This window comes from Dermacentor variabilis, chromosome 5 (genome assembly GCF_050947875.1).
Source record: "Dermacentor variabilis isolate Ectoservices chromosome 5, ASM5094787v1, whole genome shotgun sequence".
Classification (NCBI taxonomy): Eukaryota; Metazoa; Arthropoda; class Arachnida; order Ixodida; family Ixodidae; genus Dermacentor; species Dermacentor variabilis.
This window is the reverse complement of record NC_134572.1, coordinates 25,921,953-25,938,189: the sequence shown is the minus strand read 5'-3', so window position 1 is coordinate 25,938,189 and position 16,237 is coordinate 25,921,953. Positions and strand designations below refer to the sequence as shown.

The 16,237-nt window shown below is 41.0% G+C and overlaps 1 long non-coding RNA gene across 1 annotated transcript; it reads left to right on the top strand.

Annotated features, from left to right (window-relative positions):
- The first annotated feature begins 3,475 nt into the window (after positions 1-3,475).
- Positions 3,476-15,943, top strand: LOC142582367 (uncharacterized). Its single transcript, XR_012828422.1, has 4 exons — positions 3,476-3,570; positions 5,087-5,122; positions 7,768-7,972; positions 10,656-15,943. It is a non-coding gene; the product is annotated as an uncharacterized LOC142582367 (long non-coding RNA).
- Positions 15,944-16,237: the final 294 nt, after the last annotated feature.

Genomic DNA, 16,237 nt, shown 5'->3' with positions numbered 1-16,237 from the left:
TTAGAGGGACGAAATCGTGCCTGTGTGTCCCTAGCGTCGGGGTCGGCCGCTATGCGTGATCCTAACAAGAAAGCATTTTGCAGAATGCGAAGAAAGGCGGCAAAATTTCTGTCTGTGCGCACCTTGCCGATGTCCGCAATAAAGTCGTCATCGTGGTATTTTAGTCTCCCGTTTAGCAAGAGTGTTGCAGACAAGGAAACTGGTTCAAACAAGCTTTTTTTTTAATGATTCAGTACTAGTGCGGTATCCCAAAAGGTGAGGTCAAGTGTTCGCCCTATTTTCTTCCCTCGCGCTACAGCGCACTGACAGAATCTTGCGTGCACCATACCGTGCTTTTATCGTTTGCGCTTCAGGTTCTCGATTGTTTTCACCCCCTTTACCCACGTGACGGGTATTTCATGGTATTACCGGGTACCACATGCGTCCATATATTGTGTCCAATATATGAAACGGCCAAATTCGATTTTATTTGACGCCTCAAATGGTAGTAATGTATTGAGTCCCTTGTAGCTTTGTGCTTGTTATCAATTTTACTATTTGGCGAATGGATACAGCATGTACGCTGCATAACTCGCTTGTGGATACTGCATACGTGATTCGAGTATGCCCTTGGTATAAAATAACTTGTATGATTTAGGTAGTACGATTGTTTGCAGTTTGGGACATGTGTCGGAATGTACGCTGTTCTCCCTTCGCGCTTTACGGCGGCCTGCCGAGTTCGTGCGGGTGCCATGTGTGCGCATGGAGTTCGCGACCCTTATGAAAATGACTGTTGAAAAGTTGTTGGCATATTGTTGACGAATTGTTGACTCAATAGCCTTTCAACAATACCTCAACAATTATTGAAACCACAGGCAATAATTCAACAGTAAAGTTGTTGGGCAGTTCACAACAAAAAAGTCGTTGACTAAATTCTGTTGGTATATTGTTGAATAGTATTGAGTATTATTGAGCCATTGTTGAGCAGTTTTCAACAATAAAGTCATTGACTAAATTCTCTTGATATATTGTTGAATAGTATTGAGTATTATTGAGCCATTGTTGAGTAGTTTCCAACAATAAATTCGTTGACTAAATTCTGTTGATATATTGTTGAATAGTATTGAGTATTATTGAGCCAATATTGAGTAGTTTTCAACAATAAAGTCGTTGACTAAATTCTCTTGACATATTGTTGAATAGTATTGACTATTGAACCATTGTTGAGTAGTTTCCAACAATAAAGTCGTTGACTAAATGCTGTTAACTTATTGTTGAATGAAATTGAGTCACGAGCAATATTGAGTTTCGAAGTACATGTGAAACACACGCACATATGTATGTGTGCGTCTTTTGCACATATATGTTGCTTTACTGATCACTTGATCACCATTGCATATATACAGGGTGTTGTTTCACGTTACTTGAACCATAGACGTATATACACGTGTTTCAGCTAACTTTACTCTGAGTTTAAAAATATGCCGATGCACCATAACACGATGCGACCAAATGCATGTTGCTCACTCTTGTACGTGTCACGCTATTCTTGTATTTTTCCTAAGTAGTTAATTAGTCAAGAAAATTAGCCATTCTGAAGGAACAAAGTTAGGCGAAAAATTCGAATTAGAAAGCTCTAGAGCACTTTGCAAAACGTCCTATTAGGCAATTTCTCACTTTCTATCTATTAAGTGTTAGTGTTTTTCAGCTTACTGCGGATGCCCGTGAAATACAAAAAATATCACCTGACATATCCGCTTGCGCGCCGTGCTTGCAGCGCTCCCAAACGAGCATACCATCGAGCAGGGTGTGTTGCCGCTTAAAAGGCGACAGGGCAGTGACGAAGGCGTTGGCTGTGGTATTGACGCCAGCGACGTGCTTCCCTCGCTGCGGTTCATGATGGCGATAAGCAGACAGGTGTTCACACCGGTTAAATGGTATGTTTTCGTTTGTGCGCAGAAGGCTTAGGAGCAGTGCAATCACGACGCAGGCGGGCATATGTCACGTGGTGCTTTTTCTATTTCGCGAGCATCCGCAGTAAGCTGAAAAACAATAATACTTAACAGATAGAAAGACAGAAACTGTTTATTCGGACGTGTTGCCAACAGCTCTGCAACTTTCTAATTGGAATTTCTTTCCTAACTTCCTTGCTTCAGAAGTTGGTTAATTATGCTTGACTAATTAGCTAATTAAGCAAAAATACACAAATAGCGCGACACGCTACATACCAAAGGGAGCAACATGCATTTAGTCGCGTCGTCATAGAGTTTATACACTCGGTCTAAAGTTAGCAGAAACACCCTGCATATATATATGCAGTTTGAGAAGACAAACGTCCCTACAAGCAGTGACAAACAACCGATGATTGGACACATCCTGCATTTCCATCGGCGTCCATTATAAGGGGCCAGTGCCCTGGCTGTGTGTTAGGAAACGGCATTGCCTGCCTCCATGTTAAATATGGTCAAGGTGGCGGAGAACGTTAACAAAATTCAAGTCTGGCGTTTGACGTGCCAAAACCACGCTTTGATTATGAGCCGCACCGTAGTAAGAAATGCCATATTTATTTTTGCCATCTGGGGTCCTTTAACCTGCACCGAACGCACAGTACACGGTCGTTTTTGCATTTCACCCCAATCGAAATGCAGCTGCCGCGGCCGGCATTAGATCCCAAGCACTCGGGTTAGTAGAGCAACACCTCAGCCACTATGCCACCACGGTGGGTGCGGCGGAGAAAGGAGTGAACATCGTTTTTACAGAGTGCATTTCGCTTACCCGTTAGCGCGCTATACAGAACGAAACGAAAAGCTTGGCCGATATGTACGACTTGGTGCTCATATTTCACATGGAGGCCAAATTCTTTTCTGTGACCTAGACGGGGTGCTGGCGAATGTGTTCGGAGTCTGCTCGGCCACCAAGCACAATCTGCGCTGCTATACGTTCTCGGTGACAAATCGCACAGCGCAGGAGCACACGCACAAATGTTTAAAGAATGGGACGACAGACCGCCTGCAGTTTGCCATGACGTCGAAATAAGAAGCACAAACAGCGACGTTTCTGTACTTTTCTGGTCAATAGTTCAGTTCGTATTGTTGCGGCACGCATTACTTTTTTTTTTAAAATCCAAACGACGAAAACTGTGCGCGCACAAATTAGCGCGGCGTTTGTGACGTTTGAATTTGGCGCCATTTCCCGCGCATCCCATTAGCTCCGGCCGGTGCACTGCGTTACTGCGCTAAAGAAAGTAGTTCATCAAAGAAGCGAAGCGAAAACTTTTATACACTTGCAAATCGCAACAATTGTTCAGTAATAACATGAAATTACATAATTTGTTATCCAATAGTACAATTTATGATAATATAAGCGTGTATTTGTATGAGTGTACATGTATGATTGCGCGTTTGCGCTGTTGATGCTTGGCGCATTCCGGCGAGTTCGTGCACGCCGTTTGCGTGAGAGTTTCCTGCGTTTTCTGTGTTCTTTGTGTGCTTCGCTGTGACATCTTTGTAATGTCCCTGCGTGTTGCTCGCTTTTTATGGACTTGTTGCCTCGAAGATCGCCATGATCGCCTCCGACTCAGCGACATCAAGGGTGAGTGAGTGTTTCGAATTCCCCTTGTTCGTCCATTGCGACGCGGTGAACGGAAGCGGGGAAATGATTTCAGCGCTTGTGCGTGTCTTCCGCGCGCCTCTTTTCTAGTTTTCATTCCTAGTACTATCCTTCCGTTGCGAGAATGGGTTGTACAGCACTAGATTTGTGGTAGATAACGTGGAGTTTTGTCCTGGTTTAACGTTACACTCCGCTTGTGGTGGCGTAAGGCAGCTATGTGGTGCCACCTAAAACAGGGCATGTTGTACGCCATGATTTCTGATACGGTGTTCGAGCACCGATTGAGTTAGCCTTATTAATGAGCGCAAAACAATGCGACGTGAAACCATCCGGTCTGTACTGTAATCGAAGATATTTCGTTTGCGCCACGCTAGTACAAGGCGTGTGAGCGAGCTTTCAGCAAAAGGGAGGGGGGGGGGGGGGATTGGCGAAAGTGTATTCTGTTGCGCTGTTCCCTTCAGGATCGAGTGACTCCGCGGTGTTTCAAAGCTACTATCTGACACGCCGTGCGGCCGATGTTCGCGCGATCGGAAAACACAGAGGAGGCTGTCGCGCAATAATAATAAAGAATTTCAAGGGTGTACATGCGATACGTGAGATACAATAGGGGTGATGCCACAGAGTGCTGCGAAATCATCGAGTTATACGCCTTGCCAACCGCGTGTGTTTTGTTTTCCCCCAGGTCGCCTCTATTTAACTTTCTTTTATCATCTTCTCCGTTCGACGCCATCGAGTGCTTCGCCCAAACGGCTTCGCGTAGGCGCTCTTTGCATTCACGGAAAGGCAGATTTCATGGCACTCCAGGTCCTACAACATTCAAAATAATGTAATTTCGTTAAATTGCAGCTTTTCGCACTTCAGTAACTGATTTAACAATAGTTTTAAAATCAGTAAAGGAACGAGATGCCTGGCATATCTGCGTTGTCGTCCCACTGTGTTTCGAGGCGGCATGTATACGTTATCGGCAACATAAACATCAATAATTAGCATTGTTTCTTGGGACCATAGAAGTAGCTAGTTATGTCGAAAAGCTATTTTTGCTTTGAATCAGAGCACTATAAAGTGAACAGATTGAAAGGGGAGCGCATCGTTGTGAACTAAATCACGACACTTTGCCACAAGCTTGGAATAATGCTTTGTCGAAAGAGCAGTTCTGTGAAATTCTTTCTTTGAGCGTAAGCAAAACTTCAGTAGCATCTGGTAGACGGGGAGTAAAAGAATGTTACACTGGTTTTATATGAAGGAGCTGCCTCTAATATGTGGCCATAACAGTTAAGTAGATGCGTGGAAATAATGTTTAAAGTAACTAGAGGAATGTGAAATAAATTTTTTGACAAGCTCACACTGCCATTGGCTAGAGCGGCCACACTTGAGTGTATTCAATGACTAGTCATTTGTATCCGTCCATTTATGTCAGCCTAATGGTCCATGTAGCTCTTTTGATTGTCGCTTTTGCTGCATCGTGGCTTCATGTTTTAATAGTGACATCTTTTTTCAGATTCAAAATGAGCTGGGAGAGGCCCCAGCTGGAACGGTAAAAGTGAATTCTTTGGCCATCCATTCTGTAGCGTCACGATGATCAAATACAGTGATACCGTGAAAATGTATTGCAGGAAGCAGAAAAAACAACAACATTGCTGATGCAACTGCAACGCATTTGCTCCAGTGATCAATTGGCGCAGAGTGCCTTCATTAGGAGACATGGTGCCTTTAAGCACTCAGCTTAAAGACTTTGCAACTGCACCGGGACTGGGAGTGAATTTCAGTGCCACTTGTGAACATATTAAACGCAGAATGTGCCTTTTTCAGTGTATATGCCTGATATGAGAGGGGCGTTCAGAAACTTAGTGTGGACATTAGTGGTCTGCATGAGTGCACATCTTTCTAATTTTACCAGAACGAAGGTATTATGCCCTATGTCATACAGCAGTGCACAGCTAGAGGTATCAAACCAGAACAGCAGCACCCCTTGAGAAAGTTGGCTGAAAAAACGAGCAGTGATCGAGGCTTTCTACATTTCAAGGGCCAAATTCCAAAAAAGATTGATGTCGAGCTGGACGGTGTGAAGTGCCGGTCACCACATGCTGTAGCCAGCATGGCATTTTTAATCTCCTTGGCATTATGTCTCGTTAAGATACAGAAATTGCATCACTGCTCATAAAGAAATTGGAAATTGGGAGGTTGAGGGGAAGTGGAAGGGTTCCCCTCTGGAGCAGCCAGTGCATGCCCTTTGCTATACTGATAATCCTACCTTAATGAGAACCAGTGATGCATGTTAACCTATTACGCAGCCAAGTGCATTCCTTGTTTTGTATTAAGGGGACACTAATGACACCTTAAATGAATTTAAAATAAAGCATCGTCTTAAATAACTACTTCTGTAACTTTCTTGGTAGTTGTTTGATTATTAGAGAAAATAAAGCTCAAAGTTCAATTTTCTGAGTATCGCCCCAAAATCTTTGTGCTGACACCTCATTGTCACATCATGGATTCCAAGTATTTTTTCAAACTTGGGCTGTATTGGTTCTGTAAAAGTTCTTGGCGCTTTTTATTTTGGGTTTTTGGAATATGATGAAGAACATCTTTATTTGTAAAAAAAATTGCTACACCTCAACAGACATCATCAAAATCCGTGACGTCACAGCAAGCGGGTGTGGTAACTTCAAAGCAGCACTGCCACCAATCTTTCCTCTTGCTGCTTTTACAGTTTACTCAGCCTCTTGTCACGGTATGAGTGAATCTCTTGAATTGTAGGAAGGTCATGTACAGATACATCTAAAATAATTTTTCTCTTTAGTGCTTTCATGCCATAGTTGCTCAGGGGTGTTGGCACAGCTCCGCTAAGCACGAGGTCACAGGATCAAACAACCGCATTTTGATGGAGGTGAAATACAAAACTGCCCAGGTACCTTGCAGCCTGATTTGGTAAAAATTAGTCCAGAGTTCCCCACTAAGGCGTGCCTAAACATCAGATTGTCGTTTTGGCACTTAAAACGCCAGAATTTAATTAATTTAATTTTGCTTTAGTGCTCCTTTAAGCTGTAGAATTCATGATCTTTGCAAAAACTCATGCTCAAAGTATTCTCCATGAAGATTAAATAAACAGTAGATATAAGTGTCTATTTATATTTTGAATTGTGGTGATACGTGATGACTATTAGAACGGTAGTACAACGAGACAGACAGAATTGTAATACAATGTATGACGGCACGATGATGCACATCGAGGAAATGACTGAGTCTCCCTAGAGGTCCCTGACATGGACATCAACTGACTGTCCACAAACTTCTGAGTTCACTCCGTGATCTTGTGCAGCCTGTGCTTTGCGAGTCGATTAATTTAATTGAGGTGGTTGGCACATACTCTCCTTGCAGCTTATGTACATTTCATACAGTGGAGTGGAATCTCACATATTGCTTCTGCAGCACAGCAAGCTAACGTGACGTGTAGTAGTAATCTTAGTAATGATCGACAATCATGTCCCTCTTTGAGCTCCTAATGCTGCTTGCCAACACAAGCAGCAGCAGTTGCCCAAGATAGCGGGAAGGAGATTCATTGAAAAGTGGCATATGCTCAAGGTCGCATACCCAGTCACCCAAGCTGTTCCAACGGTTGATTTTGAACTCTTCCCTCAACATAGCCCGATCTCCCCATTAGACCATGGACTGCCTATTGACACAAATGGATGGGAAAATAGAGACAAACACCTGAAAATATGAAGTATCCTAAGAATGGTAATCACAATAAATAGTACTAGATGTGCATTAGAGCAAGCTCTTGGGCCAGTTGGTGCATGATAAACTTGAAAAAGGGGGGTACCAGCAAAACAAAGGACGCGCACACACGTAAAAGGCGTTAGACAGGGACGGACGCTGGTCCGTCCCAACGTCCGTCCGTGTCTAATGCCGTTTCCTTGTGTGCGTGTCATTTGTGTTTCGCTGGTACTCCCCTTTTTCAAGTACTAGATGTTTGGATACTTTGGTTTATTATTCTTCTTTGTGCTGGATTGTTTTTCTGAAACATGTGGCGTCCAGACAGCATAAGAAGCTTGTAAGAAGTCAAGTTTAGCAATCTAGATTTGCAACAGGTACTTTTGTAATTTATTTGCAGTAGGGCTGTTGTGTGAATGTGCTTGAAAGGCTTAAAACTGTTTTGCTAACATTTACTTAAACATGCAGGTTCACATAGGTTGAAGGAGTGCACATTGAGAAGGTTATCCTGGCACAGCTTGCCATGGCCTGCCATGGTGGACCAGGAAAGTTTGCAAGGGCCTTGCTTCACCATGTGTTCACAGAGGAGGAGCTCATGGGCCATTTGGGCTTTGGAAATAACACCAAGGGGCAAAAAAGGCTCTTGACCCCACCAGGGTCAGTGCTGTTATAGGCAAGTACCATATATCCTTTCTGGTTGCATTTTTACATTCACATTTTTTTCTAAAATTATGAACTTGCCATTGGCATAACAAACGACTTTCAAGTAGCCCGTGTGTGCAGTTGTGTGCGACAATAGCCTACTATTTGGAATGACTGTTCATACGATCTTAAGTGCGTAATGCCGCCATACTCAAATGCTTCTAAAATTTAAAAGCTGCCTTCACTGCTGAAAGTTTTTAGTGGCTCCACCACATAAAATGAGCTGCATTTGCGCATTAGCAGTGTTACTTGGCTGTCATTGCAAGGAATAGTTGTCTGTGAAGCACGCTCCAAATCTATTGGCATGGAGGACATGTTTAGTTAGCCTGAAAATGTTATTCTAATACACGAATTGCGGAGAAGGTATGCTCAAGTGTGGTTACTGCTCAGCTCGAGCAGGAGCATGTTCACCAAATTGCAGAAGTCAAAACAGCTCTCCAGGTTCTGAGATGTGAAACAGTAGTTTCACCAATTTTAACTGACCACATCGAATTAAGGTCGCTCCTATATTGAAGGAGGTCCATGTGATGCCAGACAGCAGCCTTTTAGCAGAGGGAACCTGAGTGGTGTGGCAATTTTCTTTTGGTTGTTTCAATCAAAGAAACAACAGGGACAGAGTTGCAAGCATTGCTGCCAACAGTACTACGTTTAGTGGGCGCTTACTCATTCTAAGCACTTAACCTATGACTCGTATTTATTAATGCACACTTTATCACTTTGTATTCTAAGATATGAAAAAAATATTTATGTGGCTTTTCCCCATATACTTCAATAAATTGAGAATAGGATCTTGGGGCCTAATGTATAAAGCTTCTTACAGACCATCGGACATGTTCACTACTCCCATTCTGAAATTGTTAGAATTGATTCCTGCTTCCTTACTTCACCTACCTGTTAACAGGGTTATTATGAACCATTGCCAAGTAGATTATGGGCTTAAATTAATCAAAAAGATGAATGGGCTTTTCTGTCGCTCTTGTTTAGCCCGTTGAGGATCACATTTTGGGGAGAAATATGCCTCTCTAATTTAGGAGTTATATATTTTTTGTGGTGTGCAAATGCTCAAAACTCTCGAATTGAATAGTGTCCTATTCAATTTAGTCTTTGAGTGGTCACTATTTGTAAATGCGAGTATTCTAATATTTCAAAACACCAATAAAACATGAAATTTGAGCCAAAGTACGGTAACTTTTCACCTCCAATAACATAGTGTAGACATAAAACGTAAGAACTTGTAATAGCAGACCAGGCTACGTTACTTCAGTAGCTGTACTTTAGAGGCTTTACAGCAATCATTTATGCTTACTGAAGAGTCCTGTGCATGTCAAGAAACTTTCTGCTGCTCCATTTGTGCTTTTAATAAACAGCTTTTCATAACATAACAATGACAGAAACTTGCTAACTTTAATAATACTAGGATGTGAGCCTCATCTTACATTAATTGTGATATCAGCTGTTCATTATTCAGAAGCTATCCATTATTTGATTTGCTTCTAGCATTTTTCGGTTCAGCCTCAAAAATCACTTTTCGTGCACCCTTAATATTTTTATTGCAGATTTAAGTTCTTCAGAGTGACATTCCGAGAAAATAAACTGGTAAATAATATTTTTAAATAACAATAAAGTGGCAATACCATTTCAGTATTTGCAGTTTTACATGTTTTATTTTTTTATGCAGGATAAAGCAGCATAATTTTTTTGTGTAATGAAACTTACAAAAAACTTGTGGCAACACTCCCAAATTACTGCAATGACAGACACCAAGGAGCTAGGTGAAAAATCAGTTTTGGAGAAACCCAAGGAGCGACAGCACTATAAGAATATTTTCTAGAAGTCTCAGAAGGTTGCAGCACCTCCAGTGGGATGCTAGGCAACATTTTATTCTGAAAAGGCAAATTTTTTTCAGAACGTTCCATCACAGCCACAGATGTACGGCAGTGAACCCTAAAAGGGTTAAAGAAGTCAGTCCTATGGCATATGGCTCTTAAAAGACGGCATTTCTTCGTCTCTGTCACATTCTGCATGTGTCATGCTAAGCAGCTTGGTGCACTACACGGAATCCTCATTATAACAGTAATTCAGTCGTCGAGGCAGAAAACATACTTCACTGTAAGCAGTGTCTTCTTTAATGTAGAAAGTCTTAAGTCATTGTAAGGCGAGAAGTACATTCCGATTGCATGTGAACTCAGGAAACCTAACATCAAATGAAGCTACACTCAGTTGTAGTGACATGACAGTATTGTATTTGGAGCATGGAAAAGCACAGTGAAGTGCAGCAAATTTTAATTATGAAAGTTATAAGAAATAATTTTAGTTGTCAGTTCAGGTATATTTATGAACGACATGAATTTGTTTCACCATTTCATTTCTCAGCAAGCAAAGCTCACATCTTTGACATTGAGGATATTCATAAAGTTATTTTGCTACAGTGTTTTGTTCCTCTTTGCCCTTTCCTGCATTTGACACTTAGTGGAGTCCTGTGCCGCACTGAATAAATTTAAATGGTCATGCTGTAAAGCTGTACCCGTGGAAAGTTGGAATAAAGCAACACAAATACATAAATCAATTTCGTTATAACGAGGGCAGATTGCATGCCATTCTTTTGCATGTGGAAGTTGCTTTTTAAAACTTGTTCTGGCTTCTTGTTTTTGCAGGCTTCACGTGTCGCAAATTGCCTGGTACCAACATGCCCTATGTAAAGAACTGTGGCCTCGCTTCTCGCATGGGACCAATAACCTCTCAAGAGCCCAAGTTGGACAGCTCAAACCAAAACACAAGTGTTGTGCTTTTGTAACTCTCGACATTTTTATGTTCTGTGTTAGTCTCCTGAAGGGCCCAATTTGGATTTCTCAAATGAGCTTACAAATGTTGTGCCTTTCTATGCCTTCACATTTTTATGTTAATTTTATTTATGTTAATTGTGCTAGTCTCCTGAGAAGTCCACATTGGATTGCTCAATCCAGAAGTGCTGTGCTTTGTTATAGTTCACTACATTTTTATGTTAGTTTTTGATATGGTTCTAGTAAGGAAAGTGTTTCCTTATTAATATATTTTTTAAGTATCTTAAGCCATTTCATGCCAAACCACCCAATTTTGTCAAGAACTGTTCCATTATGGCAAACCATTTCAAGTTTGCTTGATTTTGAGTAGGTACAATGAGGAAATTTGCTTTCGTACATACACTTGAGTCATTCCAGGGCAACCAACCAACGTTTTTTTGACCATCACAGATATAGTTGAAGCTCCAAACTCTTGCTCCCCATTTATTTTCCTTCGGAAAAAATTTTTTGAACTTTGGCAAAAATTTATTGTTCTTGCCCAGCTAAGCTAGAAGGCACTGATACACGTTTCTTCTGAAAGGGAAATTGTATGATCCAAATATTCAGATGGTGTTCATGTCAAGAGACTGAAGTGGTGTGAGTGCCAAAATTTGCAAAGTTTGAATTTTCTTCTAACGTAGGGAAATACAGAAGGCACAAAATAAATATAAAATCACACTGGTTGACTTGGGATAGCTGCAAAATATTTCAAGCCTTGGAGGTTCAGTTGATCAGCTAAAAAACTGTAAAGTTCAAATTTTTTGCAAAAAGCTTCGTGTTGAAGGTAAAAAATTAGCTTTGGTGGTTGGCACAAAAGTATATGTTGCCCATCGTTACACAGCCCTACATGTCTGCTATACATGTGACAAGTAACAAAAAGGTATTATTCTTTAAGTGCGATAAATTATTTTTATAATCTTCGTTTGTGGATCACACATACAGCATAAATATAGCATAAATATATGAAGCCATGTCATCTAGTAAGGAAATATTGTTAATATAATTAGCCACAAGAACTATTCAACAAACTGACTGCCTTTTTTATCATTGCGAAGGCAGGTGACGTCAAGCGCTGCAGCTGCAGTCTCAATTCGTATTTTTTTAACATGAACGCAAGAAGTGGTTGCCAATGGTGTCTGACCACATCATACTAAACATGGCACATATGACTTTTATAGATGAGCATGTTCCGGCTCTGAAACAGTGGTAGCAAACAACACCACAAGAATTTGTTCGTACTCATGTAGGTTTTCAGTCCTAATTATGAAGGTGTTTTCTACTTGCATCATCATTGGGCTTCAGGGAGCAGGGCACAAAGTGTCCTGCTCCCTCTATGTTGCATTGCACTGCGACATGCCCTTTAAAATGCTTTGTATAAACAATATCAGCGCTCTTTCTGGATTTACTGTCTACATAATAGCTGATATTTCTTTTTGTAAACTGCACGAACCATAACTTTTAGCACTGCAGGATTCCCTCACGTATTTAATACGTACGATGTCTGTTAGAAAAGTATTTGACCTTTTTTTGCGAACACCTGATGAATATGTAACAAGTGCGTTTTCATCAGCCGCCCTTGAACCTTTGTGCGCATGCACGAATTTTTTCCTGCCTGCCAATAGCGTGACTTGCTGGGACGCAGCATTTGAATGAGGTAGTACACAGTGCTCTCGTCGGTTTTTTATTGCAAGGAAAATGGCGGAATGACTGGAGCAGTGCTACTGCATCAAATTTTGCCAGAAACTGGGCGACAGCCAAGTGGAAACCATTCCGAAGATTCAGACTGCTTTTGGTGAATATGCTATGAGCAGCACACAGATTAAGGAGTGGTACAACCAGTTTAAAGACGGCCACGCATCGGGGGAGAGCGAGCCACGCTCCAGTCGGCCATCAACATGCCGAAATGACCAGGTCATTGCCGAAGTGAACCCCGTGGTGATGCGGGACTGTCGTGTGACTATCCAAGAAATTGTGGAAGAGGTGGGCATCAGCACATTTTATCCACATTCCATTATCACTGAAGATTTGGCCATGAAGAGAGTTGCACCGAAATTCATTCCCAAGCTGCTCATGGTGGAGCTAAAGCAACTTCGTGTTGAAGTCTCACAGACATGCTGGATTCCACAAACAGTGACCCCAACTTCATGAACACCATAATCACTGGTGACAAGTCTTGGGGGTATGTTTACGACCCGGAAACCAAATCCCAGTCATTACAGTGGAAGCATTCCACGTCACCAACCAAAGACCGCTAAGTGCGCATCAATGTTAAAGTGTTGCTGACTGCTTTCTTTGACTCCCGCAGTGGTACACCACGGGTACGCACCACAGGGTCAAACAATCACTAAAGACTACTACAGGGATGTCCTCCATGGTCTATGTGATGCTGTGTGGCGCAAGATACCGAAGTTGTCAACAGGAAATTGGCGCATCCATGACGACAATGCTTTTCTCGCACTTGATTCAGACTTTTTTGGCGAATAACCAGACTCCTGTAGTTCGACAGGCTCCTTACTCTCCTGATATGGCCGCCTGCGACTTCTGGCTGTTTCCCAAAATCAAGAGGCCATTGAAAGAAGCGCGATTTCAGACAAGAGAAGACATTATGGCTGCAACGACAGCTGAGCTAAACTCCGTTCGGAAAGAGGCCTTCTCGGAATGCTTCTAACAATGGCAGCACTGCTGGGAGAAGTGACTGGAGTCCCAAGGTGACTACTTTGAGGGTGATTAGGTTTCCAACGCTCCAGTTATGCCAGTTTTTTTTTTTCTTCAGCCAAAGGTCAGATACTTTTCTAACAGACCTCGTATTGATAGTTTATGTGCAATGGCTGTATGGTTTACCTGGCCCACACCAAACACAAGCCTCGTTGCGTTAGAGCATGTGGCCCTTGGCAATAAAATGCAGACCCTAACACCGCTTCTCTGTCATCTGTGTGGAGACAAAGCCAGCTTTGTCGTGTGCATTCCCAGCCGGCAAGCTGTGCGCACATCCGAGAAAAGTCGGTGCTGACAAAATTTCAAAAAAGAATTTCTCGCATTTAAAAATAATGCCTTCTTTAACTTAACACATGCATAGCAGACATGTAGAGCTATCCAATAATGTATCATATTTTTTGGCCAACTACGAAAGCTGTTTTTTCCTTCAACATGAAGCTTCTTGCAAAACATTAGAATTTGTTTTTTTTTTACAGGCGATCAGCTGAACCTTCAAAGCTGCACATATTTTTTTGCTATACTATGTCACCTGGGCTACCATTCTGTATTTAAGTTCTGTCCTGTGAATTTTTCGTTACGAAAAAAAATCTAACGGATTGCAATTTGACTCATTTTTTGCCGGTGCCAAAAGCAATTGAAGTATTCAAATATTTGAAAAATTGTCTATTTTGGCAGTTTCATCACTTCACCGTATTTCCACGCACACCATTTGAAGGCCTCGATCAATACAATGTGCATTTGAAAAAGAATGTTGATTGATGTCCTCTAGCTCAGCTGAGCAGGAAAACTAAACTGTCACCAAAATGCTACAAAATATCTGGCAAAAATTAATAAAAGTGGGTAACGAGTTTTGAACACTATAAACACATGGCAGTGTTTCAGCTATATGTGTGGTGTCAAAAAAACTGGTCGATTCGGCATGGAATCGCACACCTGCAAGTGCATCTGTGCCATTGTCAGAGTTCAGTAAAAACTGCATTTTACATAGCTTTGTAAACATGGTTTATTGCTATCTAAAATACATGAGTAAAAATTAATAGGTATAAGTCGGCTTAAATTTAAAATGCAACAAGAAATCTCCGGTAATGGCAATGATGTGCCTTTCATGCTTGCATGAAACCATATCTTTTTCTGAATTCTTTCGTTATTTTTTTGTGACAGTGAATAAAACTGAACTCACAAAAGGAGTAACTTTGTTTTATTCCAGCACATCACTAATAGTTTTTTTTTCATATAAAAATCTGAAGTAGTTAATATGAATAAGTTGCTTGATATGGAATGACCTGCGCAGGAACGTTATCATGGCAGAAAACGCAACTGTATCTTGCAACAGCAATGCAGCATAATAAACTGCTGCCATAAGCATCACTTATTGTGATTGCCATATTTCAGAAGTATGTAAGGTTTACTGAAATTGGCACACACCATTCAACCAACAAATAAGGATTGTACAGTGGTCCTTTTTCAGTTTTACAGATTTTTTAAAATTTGTCTGTGCCAGGTAGCATAATTTTTGTTCTTGAGCTGGATTATTCAGAGGTGGACATTACTAGCACAAGAAATGGAAACATTAAACTGATTCTCATAAATTTATTAATTCACTTAAACATCACGGCACATATTTCAGTTTGCAAATTGTAGCCAGTGAGGTTGAAAGACATATTCACTTGAAATTAATTTCCAGGATGACACCAGTTGCGAGATTTTTTCAGAAATGTGAGAGAAATACATAGGCATTCCGGTTACTTTTGTGCTTCAATGCATAACAGTGCGTTTTGTTAACAAAAAAGTGCTACAGCAGTGCATTTCTACAGCCAGTTTGATGGCATGTGTCTCGTTACTGGTGTCATTCTGGAAGTTCGTTCTTAGTGCATACACCTTGTAAAATTACCGTCTACAATTCGTAAAAACTTTATTAGGAACTGAGTTTTTCTTAATCAGCTGACTATGGTGTCTTGATTTCTCATGCAAGTAATGTTTGGCACTCTGTATCTAGAATTATGTTAGCTGCAACAGTCCGTGTTTAATAAATTCCATGAAACTTAAAGATAACCACCCTGCATATCGGGTCTCATTTGATTGCTGTGGGCTCAAGCAAATCGTGCCATGGTAATAGTACCACTGGCTCCCTAATAGAGAAAGCAAGTATCTTTTTTGAGTGCTCTTATTGACAGTCATCTCAGTCTGCTTCTACATTTATTTATTTAGGTATTTATTATTTAAAATTTATTTCTTTTGGGAAATGTGTTTTACTTGAGGGCCACACAGACTACACCTTCAGTATTCAATTTTTTTATGGTGTCAAGCTGCAGGAAGTTTGTACTGTGCAATAGTTTTTAAGAAGTTTCTGATGTTCTCAAACTACAAAGGGTTGTACATTTACACAGATGTTTGGTTACAAATAAACTGTTCACCTAGAAAAATGGTTTTTGTCTGCATCAGTTCAGTACTCTTGATTTTGTGGAGGACCATTCACTCTGACAATTGAAAAATTTAGCATAACAGTACTGCTAGCAGTTTTGCAATATGTTTTATTACAGGCAATCTAGGAGCATGTTTTGAGCCCAGGGTGACAGAGGCCTGCGATACAAAATGGCTGTATTTAAATTTTATCCCTATCCTCTCACAGCAAACATACCAATGTGACATCAAAGGTAATTATATGCAACATAGCTCAGCAGTATTTTAAGGTAAGTGCAGGT